This window comes from Nanorana parkeri, unplaced genomic scaffold, assembly GCF_000935625.1.
Source record: "Nanorana parkeri isolate BGI_ZX_2015 unplaced genomic scaffold, ASM93562v1 scaffold1234, whole genome shotgun sequence".
Lineage (NCBI taxonomy): Eukaryota > Metazoa > Chordata > Amphibia > Anura > Dicroglossidae > Nanorana > Nanorana parkeri.
This window is the reverse complement of record NW_017307502.1, coordinates 259,897-275,814: the sequence shown is the minus strand read 5'-3', so window position 1 is coordinate 275,814 and position 15,918 is coordinate 259,897. Positions and strand designations below refer to the sequence as shown.

Sequence of the window (15,918 nt, the reverse complement as noted above, 5' to 3'; positions counted from 1 at the left end):
TATATATATATAGCAAGTAAGCTATTATTCTAAATGTGATTGCACCATGTCGGTGATCATTGAGCTGCACATGTATAACAGTATTTATTATACATTTATACAAATCATTTATTATTAATAATAGAAATAATTTATTATTATTGTAAAATGTTTATGTTGCATGTAGAATCACCTGTTTTGTCATAATCTGACATGACTATTAAATGGCAAAAAGAAATCTAGATCCAGAATCTGCAGAAGCGAACATGTTAAACAACAGTGTGAACAAGGCCTTCCCTGTGTTGGGGTTTCTATACAAACACAGCGATCTATAAGAGGTTGGCCTTGAAGCCTTTTTGCATAGCCGTCTCCATAGCAACGCGAGACTTCAACATCTGCTCCCTGCAATTCCCTCTGCATAATATACACAAACGCACTGCGAGGAAAATGACCACCGACAGAATGAGCTGCCCTTAAAGCAATGGCCACGGAGAAATGTGCTCTGAAATATTGGTAATCTTCCCCCAATTGCAGCGCGCACTATCATGATTTATGCTTAAGCTGAAATCTATGGGTTTGATGCGGAATAACAAACTCAGCGATGTTTCCACTCCAGAGATATTAAAGAGGAACCAGTTACTATGGAAACGTCAGAGCCCGTCTGCTAATGTTAATGCGCCTTTTATTTCTGATGTTTGCTAGGGCACTAATGGAAATTAGAATTGAAATGTTGCTGCAGTACGGCCAGAGCTTTGGGCATAGGCCATAGGAAATGAGATCTGTCTGTTTGTAGCACTAAGTGGATTAGCATCTGTCTAGTGCACAAGGCATATTCTGGTTGAGGTGTCAGATGGTAAGAATGCCCATTCTTGCCTATGCAAGGCCTATGCCTGTGAAATATTAATGTTTTCATATAATCAGTAAATAGCTTCCTGTTAGCAGACAGAGCCAGCAGAACAAAGTGTTGTACACCATTGACTAGGCCTAACTAAAAGGTACAAAATAAAATGACTCAAGCATATAGGTCAGTGTTGGTCAACCCCGGGACTGCAGCTGCAGTGAAACAACAAATCCCATCATGTTTCTGCCCCTGGTAGTAATGCCCGTAGCTGCCAGAGTCTGGCAATGCCTCATGGGACTTGTAGTTCCACCAAAGCTGGAGTGCCATGGTTGCCTACCCCTGGCCTGTGTGCTTGAGTCATTTTATTTCATACTTTTAAAAAGATTAAGGCCTTGTCAATGGGTTACAACACTTTGTTCCACTGGTTCTGTCTGCTAACAGGAAGTAATTTACTAATGATATGAATATGTGAATATTTTATAGCAGGATCTCTATGTTACTCTGATAATGCAGGGAGGTCCAGTAGAACTCCTACAAACTGAAAGAGGCAATGAAACCCTTGGGATATGGGCTGCCATATCTCAAATTACCTCATTTATAAACTGCCCTCAGGTCTATTGGGAAAAAACGTAAGAGTGATGCTGTGTCAAGCAAATTAAGGCATATGGGTACAGAATGAATGGAAAGGAAATGATAGAAAATGTTTTAAGAAAATATATTCAGAAGACTTCAGCTTGTAGCCAGATGAGGCTGTTTGTGGGCGTTTATGGATAAGGACAATATTTAAGGTGGGGACAGAGAGAATTTCCAGAGAAAGAATCAGGGCCTTAGGACAAGTCTGACCAGAGCAACCTGCAACCTGGTTTGGTGGCCTAGCTAGGATATAAAATATTAGGGAAATTTGCTTCCAGTTCAATCACAATTTGAATGCCATTTCAGAAGGAATGATGTTTGACATCAAACTTACTTATCAATAAACTTAGATAGTACTGTAACATTATTTCTTTGAGGTAGACACACAGTTCAGCTTGTAGACACCTCCTTGTACTGATCAACACAACACACTCTGATAACAACAGCAGGAAGTTAGGTTATAACAGATGCAACATTCTACCGTATCATTAAATGGCTGCAAACTTTGTACCAATAAAAAAACTAACCAGTAAGTGGTAAGCGCACTACTAATTATATAAATTAGTTTTGGTGGTGGTGTTCGGTGTGCGGTCTCCTCCAGGGAGAGGACCCCTATGTACAAAACAAACAAGGAAAAAACAATAAAAAGAGCGCTACAACCTAGAGGTTGCTTTTAGAATAATTCCAATAATTCCATAAAAATCTTTGGTGGTATATGTCAGGAGAGAGGAGAATAACTTTTGAAAGGAAAGGTTTCCCAGATGTGGATGATAGTGTACGGGCTCAGCTGGCCAGGCTAAGCCCTGATGGCTGTAAGTAGGGAGTTCTTGCCGCCAGGCACTTTCAAGTGTTGCACCGCTGCTATGTTAAAAGTAGGCGTCCGTGAAGGAGAAAGTCCAAGCAGAAATGCAAAGCTATCCTTCTCATGGGATGGGGTAAAGGTGTCTGGGCTACGCGTTTCGAGGCTGTGCCTCTTTGTCAAGCCGGGATGGAGAAGTATGCAGGAGAACTGGCGAGAGTAAGAGAGACTTTTTAAATTTAACAGATGGGCGGAGTAAACGGCAGTGAAACCCTTTAATTGGAGAGAGCATAAGAAGAGGCTGGTCAAACGTTTCAGCGATCGGCAGTACCACCGCATATGCCTGGCCAGCTGGGACCGTACACTATCATCCACATCTTGGAAACCTTTCCTTTCAAAAGTGACAGCTGCCAGCACAAGTTTCAGCCAGAGGCTTCAGGATCCACCAGCCTTTTTTCCCTCACTCCAGCCAACATCCCACATAGAAACACAGAATTTTCCCATCGACGGGACAGCCATTCTACTTTTCCATCAGAGAATCTGTATTGCCTCGCTCCAACAGTGAGTTATTCTCCTCTCTCCTCACATATATCACCAAAGATTTTTATGGAATTATTCTTAAAGCAAACTTTGTACCAACAACACTTTAAAAGCCGCAAACTGGTAACACCTTTTCTTAAAAAAATTGCTGGGACAGAGGGTAAGAGGTACTCTTATGTCAGGAATTCAAGGCCACAATCATTGATACATTGGCAACTGTTATGGTATTTGAAGGCATGTTCTTCCTTCATACGGTCTATTTGCTGGCTCCAAAACACCTCCCTTTGAGGAGCGGACTCTCAAACTTCGCCAACGTAAGGCCATTGATGCCCCGCGCATATGTCAGTACAACATTAAATCAGCTTATGATGGCACCAGAGTGTGCTTTTGCAGCTAGCAGTTGCTGCAAAACTGTGTGCCAAGCCTCTAAATAGACATTTCTCCTGATGTCACTACACCATGATAGGGAACCTGTCCAATCAGCTTTGAACTTGTGCACAGAATGCCCGCCAACAAACACTAACCATTGCAATAGTATATAGATGAAAGGTACATTGTTACATACAGAAGAACCTCTCCTAAGGTGCCCTTACAAACTTTTGCCATGGCTTAAGGTATCTAAGGCATTTTAGGTGGAAGCCTGTAGAGGGTCACAGGTGGGTCTCCGCCAACGCAACCTGCGTCCTTCCACTTGCTCATGATGTACCAGTGACTTGAGAAAGGTGGGGCTATTCTTTGCTCTACATCTAATTCAGAATGCACCAGCAAGAAAAAAACAAGGGGCCAAACTTGAAATGAGTGGGTTTTTCCTCACACCCCCCGAGGCTCTTTCTACTATTTTTGATTTGTCCGTTCTTTACAATGAATTATGCATTTGTTGTATAGTGCTGCACTTTTTAAGATGCTGTAAGATTGCTTTTAAAGCGTCGGTATGGATGTGGTAAATTGTGCCCTACATTTTTCTTTCCTCTACCATACGTAAGGCAGGAATGGAAATTGAACCATTTTACCTGATAGACAGTCAAGGATGATACAAAATATGGGTCCTAAAATCCTTGTGGGTACAGTCAAGTGAGAGTTACAATTAAACAGACCAGCAACAAAATAGAATGTAACTTCATCCCTGCTTGTAGTAAGGTTACACGATGCTCATGCTGGAACTCCTGAATGTATAGATCTTCTTGAAACACATCTCCCTTGGTGACTTTCACGTAGGCACATTTCACCACATGTGCTTGCCTAATATATGATAGAAGAAACTAAGACATTTTAATTTGAGGGGACAGTTCCTTTAACTCATTTTTCTAACTAAAAAGTGAAACTCCAAGTAAACAGCTAAATGTAAAGTTAAAACCTTTCTCCAGGCAAACCCACCCTCACCTCTATACCTCTGCCCCACCTCTATCCTACCCATTTACAAAACTTGACTCCACCATCATGTTTCTCTCCCGTGATGGCTTTTGCAGAAGTGAAGACTAGTCTCCCATCCACTGATGGAGTCTTGACTTGCTGCTGACTGGTCTGGTTGCCTACCCTTCATGATGTCATTACACCCCTGCACTGTTCTGAAGTCTAAGAGGACCCTGCCACTGGACAACCAATGGGACGTGTCCACACCACCCAGACAGCCATGTTGGCACCACAGATTTAAGTGAGCATTTAGAACTTTTGGTGATTTATTTTTGATGCTGCAACAATCAGCTAAAAGGAGGTAGGGGTATTTATTGTGTGTGTGTGTTTGTGTGTGTGGTGGTTGTGGTGGAGGTGGTGGTGGATGGGGGGTATAGTAGCTGGTAACAGTCGAGCTTTAAGTAACATATACATGCTTACTAAAGTATTAGTAATTCTCTTATTCTCTTCAGCTAGTCTTTTGATTCACACAGCACAGCCAGGGCGATGACGTGACTATTTCCCAGTTTAGCTTCGCAGCTTCTCGTGACATTTCTCTGCTTCCAACCTTTTTAATGAATCAACATCACACTGCTAATACCATGCCCAGCAAGCAGACAGGTGATAGAGGAAGCTGCAAAGCTGAGGGAGTCATCAAGCTGGCCAGGCAGTAGGGCAGAATGTGGGAATTGCAAGAGTAGATGAACCAAGTTGCAGTTCCTTTGGCAAAACAGTTAAAAACACATGAATTGCACATGTTGAGCTATTTCCAGAAAGTCGTCCTGCATATATGATTGTTCCAATTTGGCTAGATTACTGGGGTGTTGATTTGTACTATAAAGTGTGTTCAGTCCTATCAGGTTTTTTTTGCCATTGGGGAGCTGTCCCTTGACTTCCTGTCATAACCTCTACAAATCCCCATTTAGACAGTTGTCACCAGAACAACTGTCCCCATTGGAAAATTTCGCATCTATTCCTGTTTTGGTGACAACTCAAAGTCTTGCACTTTCCAGTACAGAAGGACTTCGACACAGCCAATCCAACATCAGGATCGGCTGAGCCAAACCTCTGGCAGCTCATTCGCTGCTGTTCGCCCCTATTCTCATAGGGGCCAAACGGCAGTGAGTGAATAGTCGAATGCCGCCGTGAAGCATTTGGCTCGGCTATTCTTCTCGGTACCTCTGTGGTACCGAGCAGAATAGAACATCAGTGAAAAAAGTTTTTTAAAAAAGGAGAAAAAAATGTAAATGAATGATACATTTAAAAAAATTTATAAATAAAAAAAAACAATTGGGCGGAGCTATCAGTGACAGCTAGCTGCGCCCAACTGTTTCCTATTGGCCGGGACCTGCTAGAGTCTTCTAGCAGGTCCCGATTAATGAATAACAACTGGGTGGAGCCACCCGTGATGTCACGGCCGGCTCCGCCCAGTTGTCATTATTTAATGACAGTTCAGCATCCCCAGGTGACCTGTTGATCTGTAATTGCAACTTGGCGGAGCCAGCTGTGAGATCACGGCTGGCTCCGCCCAGCTGTCAGTTGCGAGGCATTGGGCCAGGCGAAGGCCAGCCGTTCGCGCCGCTTCGGCAACCCCACTACAAGGGCAGTGTTCTGCTCTGATTCTCCGTGCTGCTTGTTTATAATGCAATTCCGAGATGACTCAGGATCTCCAAAACAGATTATAACATGCCAGTGTTTTGCGGTTTTAGTTTTTTTTAAATTGATCTTTCCCTCTAACTATGTTAGATGAAGACAAAAAATGGGCTCATTTGTCTCCCACGCCTGCCATTAAAAACAAGCACACCAGCAGATTTTAATGAATACATTGACATTTGCTGACATTACTGAAATAGTCTAAATGATTAGGCATCTGTAAAAAAAAAAAAGTTAATAAGAACAGAAAATAAAAAAGTCATCCTTGCAGAGCAGACAGTTATAACAAGCTGCTTCGGGCAGCACAGTGGCCCAGTATAAAGTACTCCTGCCTTGTTGCATTGGGGTCCTTGGTTCAAATGCCAACCAGGATACTACTTGCATGGAGTTTGCATGTTCTCTCTGTGCATTCATGTGTTTCCTCCCACACTGCAAAGACATTCTCCTGTCCAGGGCCTTTTCTAGGATCCTAGTAGACCGGGGTACCTCTGGGCTACAGATTAAAAGGTTGAGGGGCCTGTAGGATACCATAATAACCGGTTTGGATCAATTCTGAATCTAAGGCCTCATTGTACCAGGCATGCACATAGGGGCGGGTGCAGTATTCAATTGCACGCAGCCACCTGTACATCCCTAGGAGAGAACACGGTACATGCTGACCCGAACCTGCACGTCCAAGAAGGTCCAGGTGCCCATACTTCAGACTATCTGCATGCATCATATTGATGTCCGTTCCTGAGCATTCCCTCCATTTGGTGTTGTGAGACCCCCACGAAGCGCTGACAGATTGGGAAATACGTCTTTAAACCTAAACAATTCATTCAATTAGTATAAAATCAGGCTGGCCCTTGCACTACATCATTGATGGAATGCAGAAGCATCCCCAAGCCGGCTGTCACCCGGAGCGGTCACTGGGTGTCAACTGCTGGGACGTCATCAAGTACGTGCGTAATGACATCACATGCACTTAACAGCTGCCGGCCATCTCGGTGATGAATGCCGGCAGAGAGAGGAAAGGATAAGGTATTCCGCCGGGTTTCCTCCACTCTCGTGCCGCAGTTGGTCTCTTGGTCCATGACGAGTGCCCTACTTTTCAGAGTAGGTGACACCAAAATAACTGTCAGTCATTCTGGTGTCACCCCCTTGTGACGCCGCTGATGGTATGATCTAAATTGTTTGGTCAGCTTCGACCAATATAATCTTTTTAAATAAACAAAAATGAATTGGCCTAAAAAATGTAAAGTCACATCATGATGACATAACTTTAAAAAAAAAATCGAATGAATTATCATTGCAAAAAAAGAACTACTGTATTAATAAATTAATCAGAGAGTAGACCAAATACGCAATGTTACAAAACTGGATTATGTATAAAATATTAATCATCTCCAAATCTAAAAGGAGACACTGGGCTCTCAGTAGAGCTGAAGCATGTGCATTGGGTGCCAGGGTCTAGCAACGCCCTTGCTCCTGTCTACATTGGCCCGGCTATGTGAAATATGGACCTTATAGTATAAGCTCCTTGAGCGCTTTATAAATACCTGTTATGCATTAATTCTGGTTGCTAAGGGTATTGCAGTTTAGTATAAAACACCTTTGTATTTATTGCATAGATCTATCCGGTGGGTATTTAATTCCTTTCCCATATCACATAGGAGCATAAAAACAAGCACCATAACACTGGTTGCTAAGGGTATTGCAGTTCAGTATACAACACCTTTGTATTTATTGCATAGATCTATCCGGAGGGTATTTAATTCCTTTCCCTTATTACATAGAAGCATACAAACAAGCACCATAACACTGGTGATTAAAGCCATCCTAAGACGCAGGCCAAATATAATAAGTTAAGCAGTATGATGCATACTCTGATACTCAGTGGATATATTTAGGACCTCACCATCACATAACACAATTGTTCTCTTCGTTCTATTGCCATAGTGATACTGTGTTGATAGAACATTCTATGGCTTTTCACGAATGACTGAGGTCTATTATAACTGTCTTTTCAGGAGCATCACTGAATGCATCAATGGGATTCTGGCTGTTGCAGGTCAGTACGATGACTCTAACCAGGTCAATAAATCGTAATTAAATATAACAATACAGTCAACAGAGTATTAACATCAACATGTAGAAAACAAACTGTTGTGTTCCTCCATTTGTCACATATAGTTCATTGTATCAACCTTTATAACACGTTATAATATTTAGATTGAAGAAATAATAATAATAATAGTTATACAGGATTTATATAGTACCAACAGTTTGCGCAGCGCGTTACAATATAAGTCATCACATAACACAATTGTTCTCTTCGTTCTATTGCCATAGTGATACTGTGTTGATAGAACATTCTATGGCTTTTCACGAATGACTGAGGTCTATTATAACTGTCTTTTCAGGAGCATCACTGAATGCATCAATGGGATTCTGGCTGTTGCAGGTCAGTACGATGACTCTAACCAGGTCAATAAATCGTAATTAAATATAACAATACAGTCAACAGAGTATTAACATCAACATGTAGAAAACAAACTGTTGTGTTCCTCCATTTGTCACATATAGTTCATTGTATCAACCTTTATAACACGTTATAATATTTAGATTGAAGAAATAATAATAATAATAGTTATACAGGATTTATATAGTACCAACAGTTTGCGCAGCGCGTTACAATATAAGGAAGACATTACAATCACAATACAAATCAAGACAGGATGGTATAGAGGGGCTTGCACGTGAGAGCTTACATTCTAAAATGGATACATTTAATGCGTAGACACAATGGACACGGCCCTATTTCATAACAATGAAGCTGTTTTGTTTAGACAGGCCGTGGGTGTATTGCATCCTAATACATCCATATCATTAAATTATTAATAAAGATTTACAAGCTGTAGAACAGATGCCAAGCCTGCGTGTTTGTAACACGGTGTAAAATAGATTTTTTTCCTGGGAATGCAGAAATGGTTCCCTCGTCTATAATACAGTGCGCAGAAAATGAGCTACAACGTATTAAGAGTTGAATAAGGCAAATAATAAGAGTTTATTTACCTTGTCTATGCTGGGCTTTCAGAGCTGTGTGTATCTGCTTGTGGAGCTTGTAAGGATTGCTCAGAATACAAGGCAGAGAAAGGAGGGTGGCGAGGGCTGGGAGGGACTGCTACATTGATCCTCATTGAGGAGGGAGGGATGAAGGGAGGGTGTTGTTCTATAATGGATTTTACATCCGTCTGTATGACATGAAGAAGACGAAAGGCTATAGTTTATTCACAGGATGTGGTTACCAGACAGTTGACAGGTTAATTTGGGGTTTTTCATAACTGACGCACTTGGATTTTTAAACTGAGGAAGATGTCTCTGCTTTTTTTGTGTGAAAGTACCTAAACCTGCTGCACTGTGATGGGAATGGCAATGTTATCTTGTTAGAGGGGCATGTGCGTAGCTGAGCATGGCGGGTGTCTGTCTAATCCCCAGGTTCTGCATCACTTCAGCATTAATAGTCATATGTACCAGCTGAGCAGGATATTTTCCCAGTTATTATCATTATTATAATACAATTTAAAACAAGTTGGTTAGGAGGGCTCTGCCCGTGAGGGTTTACAATCTAAAAGGGAGGGGCAAGTGACACAAAATGGTAGCTGTGTGAGAATGAGTTGTCTGAGAAAGAAATGGTTCAGTGGTTAGGTAGAGGTGGGATAGGCTTCCCTGAAGAGATGAGTTTTTAGTCATCTTCTAAAGGCAGACAGAGTAGGAGATAGCCAGACAGGTTGGGCTTTTTAATAACTATTTTATTTAACCCTTTAGTGAATTAATTAAAGGGGCACCCCAATGCATAAAAGCCCCCTTTCCCGCAGACCCCCACAACCACCGGGTCAGGGTTGTGGAAAGAGGCACTTGTCCCCATCGGCATGGGGACACCCTCCCAATGCAGAGGGCATTTGGCCTGGTAAGGCGCAGGGAGGGGCGCTTGATCGGATCAAGGGTCTGGTAGGAATGTTAGGGGGGACCCCATGTTTTTTTTCTCCATTTTTGGGGACTGGGGTTCCCCCTTAAAATACCTACCAGACCTAAAGGGCGTGGTATGGATTTTGGGGGGAACCCCACGCACTTTTTTTTTGTTTAATTTGGGGGGGTCCCTCCTAACATTCCTACCAGACCTAAAGGGTCTGGTATGAATTGGGGGTGGGACCTCATGCTTTCCCCCCTCTTCTGCAGACTAAAAAAGAAAAAAAAATCTAACGTCATTTTGCTGCAACGAAACTACCGCTAACGAATTTCGGAATCGGAAATTTGTATTCGTTTGTATTCGTTACTTCTGTAATTCGGAATTCTGATACATCTGAATCTCAAAATTTCTGAAATTTCGTCCGAATTTCAATTCGGAACTAAACGAATCGTACATGTCTAGCAGACATCCCAACTCTACCGGACGTCCTGGGAGTCTCCCGCTATCAGATAGCGGCTCCCGGCCGCCCGGGAGAGAAACATTTTCTCCCGGAAAGGTTTACTCTGCTCAATCTAGCAGAGTATACCTTTCCCCGCTGTCTGTTTTTTTTTTTACTCTGATATCGGTGCTGCCGGCCGCCGTCAGAGTAAAAAAAAAAAAAGAAAAATAGATTGCTATTGGCTATTTGAATTTGCAATAGCCAATAGCAGACTGGTTATTGCACCCGCCCACTGCTGTTGTCAATCAGCAGAGGTGGACCTGAAGTTCTCCGTCAGGTCCTCTCTCTGCTGAATTACAGCAGCACAGGGCGGGTGCACTAGGCAGCTTGCTATTGGCTATTGCAAATTCAAATAGCTAAGGTTCTATACACCGTACAGATGTGCCACTTTACAGGCAGTTTAAGTGGACCCCCAGGCCTGGATATTTAATGGATTTTTTCGTTTTTATTGTTTCACTTTAAGCAATGATAAAATCACTGCTCCTTTAAAAACTGTATTTTTTTAAAAAGTGTTTTTTTGCATTGATACATGTCCCCCAGGGCAGTACCCTGTTCCCCATACCTTTTGTATGGCCAATAACTTGCATATAAGGTTTAAAAATGGGCACGTTTGATTTTCTGAGTTCTGGTCCCATAGACTTTCATTGAGTTTGAAGTTCAAGTTCAAACTTTTTCCATATTCTAAAGTTCGAACTCGAACCGAACTCATGTGTGTTCGGCCCATCACTACTGCTGAGATAAGATATCAGACACACAGGGATCCCATTGTCAGCAATTTTTCTTACAGGTGCTGAAGCCCTGTAAAATATAATGTAATATTATACTATGGTACCTTGGTTCACGAACGCTTCTGTTCGCGAACAATTCGGTTCGCGAACAGGAAGTTCAGCAGAATTTTGCTTCCGTTCGCGAACTCTGCATCGGGTGACGAACACAACCGCAGCCATCTTCCCTGCTCTGACACGTGGTCGTGGCTTGCTCTAGTCGAGATCACGGTCTGATCACAGTTTGATTCGGTTCGTGACCAATTCGGTTCGTGACCAGAATCGTGGAACGAATTAGGTTCTCTTCACTGTATCCCAGCACTACTACAGAACTATTGTGCTACACAAAATAATCCAAACCTGCCAAGTGATCCTTTTATCAGGGGAAATTTACGAGATAAAGAGACACCTGCTTAGTTTACTACTGGAGAATGGCAGCCTGGAAAGAGGTGATTAATCCAGCTCCTACAGAGTTTACTATTGTTGAGATTTGATCCCGGGAACTTTCCATTTTGATATTTAAATTGTTATCATTATTATGTTATAGCACTTCACCTCTAGCAACCTGCTTATAGATAAACTTTTTGAGGTCTCTTTATAAATGTTTTCACTCAAGATGCAGAAACATATCACCCAAGATTCACACACTTTCTAATTAGAGTAAATTCAGAAAATTGTGTAAAAATAAGGTATACCGTATTTTTTGCTCCATAAGACGCACTTTTTTTCCCCCAAAAGGAGGGGGGAAATGTGCCTGCGTCTTATGGAGCGAATACCTATCGCCCGACACCCGGGACATGCAGTTTCGGGCGCCGGGCGAGTAGTTTCTTTTTGTACATTCAGCCCTGCTCCTGACAAGCAGAGCTGAATGTACAGTGGGAGCCGCTGTTCGTTTAATACAAGCGATCTAAGTAGATCCCTTGTATTAAATCGAGCGGCGGCGGCATCGGCGATAGTGTCCGCCCCCCACCGAGGTTTTCTGGGTCCCCCGTTCCTCTGCGGGACTGTGACCCGTCACGATCCCCCATAGGAGCTCACCATAGAGCCCATTGAGCAGACGAAGAACGGCGTACTTCGTCTGCTCTGTGTGATTACTGAGACAGCGCCACCTGTCTCAGCAGTCACTAACTGCAGCTTCTGTGACAGAATTTCTGTCACAGAAGCCATGCGTCCTATCGTCCGGAGCGTCTTATAGACCGCAAAATACGGTAAATAGATTCCTATGTGTTTGGCAGTGTTTAGCTGTTCCCAGGATATAGCACCCAACTCTCATGCCTGAACTTTTAAATCTGATCAAGCACATAAAGAAACAGGAAGAATCAAAAGCTATCCAAGGTTGAACACCAAATGGATTTCATAGGTAGGCAGCAGGTAAGCAATAGAAAAGGGTCTGACCAGGGTTGAGGAACAGAAGAGCAGACAAACCAGTAAATTATTTTTAGGTATGCTGTGGGAATTGGAACACATGATAAACACATAGTGGGTTTTCTCAAATTTGACTGCAAAATTTCAAATACACATTATGATAATGATGTAAAACAACAAATCCCATCATGCCTCTGCCGCTGGGAGTCTTTCCTGTGACTGTCATAGTCTTGCCTCATGGGAAATGTATTTTCACAACAGCTGGAGTGCCCAGGTTGCCCATCCCCTTTCTATGCTATATCTTGTCTTGGGTATTTTGTGGACTTTTTTCGAATGTGACCCTTAGAAAAGGAACAAATAAAATGAAGGGCTTTTAAAAAAAAAAAAAAATAGGAATAAAAAAATCCGCAGAAAAATAACAATAAAGGAGAGCAATAAATGACACTGTCAATGCAGAGTTAAAACTGAAAGAAGACATACTTGACATACAAAAATAGGAATAAAAAAATCAGCAGAAAAATAACAATAAAGGAGAGCAAGAAATGACACTGTCAATGCAGAGTTAAAACTGAAAGAAGACATACTTGGAAAAAAAAAAGAAGCTCTATACATGTCTTTGCTGTTACCATGTTTTAAAATTCTGAGCTGTGCCTCTTGGTCGGGAGAAACGGTGTACTCAAAATGAACGTGCTCCCGCGGCTACTCTACCTCCTCAAACATTGTCGATTTGTGTCCCGTTACACTTCCTCAAACAGGTGAAAAGGGAATTTGCATTCTTTCTATGGTCCAATAGTGCCCACCGTCTAAACAAGATTCTGCTGGCCTTACCAAAATTGATGAGTGGGATCGGTTTCCCTGACCCTCACCCTAATTACTTGGTGGTTCACATTGTGCGGGACTTTGAGTGGTGCAAAGGGTGGGTGCATTTGGAACAAGCCTCTTCCCCTATGCCCCTGTCTGGCTTGCTTTGGATTGACCAGGTTCTTCCGAGGGAGATCATCACTCACCCACTCATTGGATATACGGTTTGTGTTCTTCACTCACCTAGAGATGTACTTTCTTCCGGTACTTCTCCTTCCCTATTGACTCCGGTTGTGGGCAACCCTGCCTTTCCACCGAGCCTGCAGGATGGGTCAGTTTCTCGATTTCTACATGTCAACATATTTCGGGTTGCCCACTTCTGGTCTTCTGATGGTATTCCTGGCCTTCAAGACCTTTCCAACATGGTCTCACCACCATTGCTACGATGGCAGGCTATGCAATTACGCTCTTTTCTATCTCACCTCCTGGGTTCCAACACCCCAAGGACTGATGTGTCAGACTTCGAGGACTTGTGTTTACGGGGTGAATATGTAGGTCATGGCCTATCCAGAGCACATACCCTACTTGTACTCTCTTCAGTGTTCACCCCGCCAGTGTTCTTGTCCAATGGGAAAGGGCTTTAGACTCCACAATTTCTCCTGAACAGATGGAGTACATTTTCCATTTTGCAGCATCTATTAATAGCTCCAACCAGGAAACAGGCTACAAAATCCTAACCAGATGGTACTATGTCCCGGTCACTTTGCACAAAATGTTTCCACAGACGTCACCACTTATCTGGACATGTGGTCAGGAGCCAGGAATGATTATCCACCTCTTCCGGTACTGTCCACGTATTAGAGAGTAGTGGGATCCAGTCCTTATGATAATTAAGAAACTTACTGGAATTTCATTAACAAATACCCCGGCTGTCTTGCTCCTACATCTTTCCCCGCTCTCTAAGGCTCAATATCGCAGCTCGCTACTGGTTCACCTGGGAAATGCTGCAAGAGCATGCATCCCTCTATACTGGAAGCGTTCGGACCCCCCACCACTTCACTTATTACTTTGGAAGGTTGATGAGCTGCGTGTCTTAGAAGAGTTGACTGCGGCTCTTCACCATACGGAGCGTAGGTTTAAAAAAACATGGTTCTACTGGACTGAGTTCCTTGATTCTCTGGAATTTGGTTCCCTGATGGCTCAGTAGCCATCCACTCTTGAATGTTCTACTCTGACCTCTGCTGGGCCTGGGCTCTTTGTGTGTTGCTATCCCCTGTTCTATTGTCCTACTCTTTCATGTGCTTTCTCTTACTCTTTCTTCCTCCTACTAATTTGGTTGACTATTGGTTAGAAAAACATACTCGATTGAATTTTTTATTGGGCTTACCCATCTTGTTCCCGGGCCGGTCTACTGATTATATCTACGATCCCATTCCTGAGCAGTGAATCGTTATATGGTGCTGTGTTCTTTGGAATGTTATTGTGCTTTGTTCTTCAGGACTTACTGTGTGTAACTTTTGTTTTTAAACTTTAAATAAAGAATTTATAAAAAAAACGAAAAAAAAAAACAATTCTGAGCTGTGCGAAACCTCAGCTACTGCAGATATTCCATAATACTAGGTATATATAATACTGGCTCCCCCGCCACATGATATGGTTCCTCCTGCTAGCTTGTACTTCACTAAGGATGTACAGGTCGGTAAGAGGAACCGCTGTGTACAGTTGGGGAGCAGGTATTTTACCCGCTTTAAGGGTAAAATAATTGCAGTACACAGGGAGCAGCATTGTGGCGGTGTTTCAATACTCAGTCCACCAAAAAAGTAAGTATATAATTTCTCCTTTTACAGGTATGTCTTTTCTAAAGTGTAGTTCCACTTTTGCAGTCAAATTTGAGAAAACTACTATGTTTGTTATATGTTCCTAGTCATATTTCTTACCTTTTATATGTTTCTTTCGTGAAGACCTTTGTGCAGGTTCCAGGCTACTCTGAGCAGTTTGAAAGTGAGACAAGATGTTTAGACTGAGCTTCCCTTTATTAACATACAATGCCTTTAACCCTTTGTTAGGACAGACTGTGTTCAAATCTAGTTTACAAAGGAAAATGAGATCTGCCAGCACAGTACAGGCGGGGTCAATTAGAGTAAACATACCTCCCCACAGCCCCCTCATTAACATTACAAAGGGGAAGGCTAAGTACGATTCTTAACCCCTTTATGACTGAGGCCTTTTTTTCATTTTTTGCACCCATGTTATATTACACATTTTAGGCCTGAAAATGACTTAAAACCCCCCAACATTATATATTTTCTGAATGCCAAGACCCTATAGAATAAAATGGTGGTAGTTGCAAATGTTTACGTTGCGCAATATTAGCGCAACTCCTTATTAAACCCCAACATTTAGTGAAAAATGTAATTAAATGCCTCAAAACACAGCAAAATACCAATTTTTTTAATGAAATATAAAAGATGAGGTTACAATGAGTAAAACGATACCCAACATGCCCAGGTTACAAATTGCGTGCGTCCGTGAAACGGCGAAAAACTGCAGTACCCCAAAAAGTCCATAGAAGGCGCTTTAAAAGCCCCCACAGGTCATCAATATAGAGATACCCCAAAATACTGGCCCTAGAATTATTGCTCTCACTCCGGCGTGCGCGGCGATACCCAACATGTGTATCGCGTTCGTCGTTTTCATACGTAG

At 42.4% G+C, this 15,918-nt stretch overlaps 1 protein-coding gene across 1 annotated transcript in view; it reads right to left on the bottom strand.

Moving 5' to 3' along the window:
• The window catches only part of PRNP (prion protein), a 22,528-nt gene extending 13,529 nt beyond the window's left edge, over positions 1 to 8,999 (bottom strand). The window contains exon 1 of the mRNA XM_018568722.1: positions 8,892 to 8,999. The gene's annotated coding sequence lies outside the window, so the exon portion shown is untranslated. The remainder of the gene's footprint in view (positions 1 to 8,891) is intronic.
• Between the last annotated feature and the right edge of the window lie 6,919 nt (positions 9,000 to 15,918).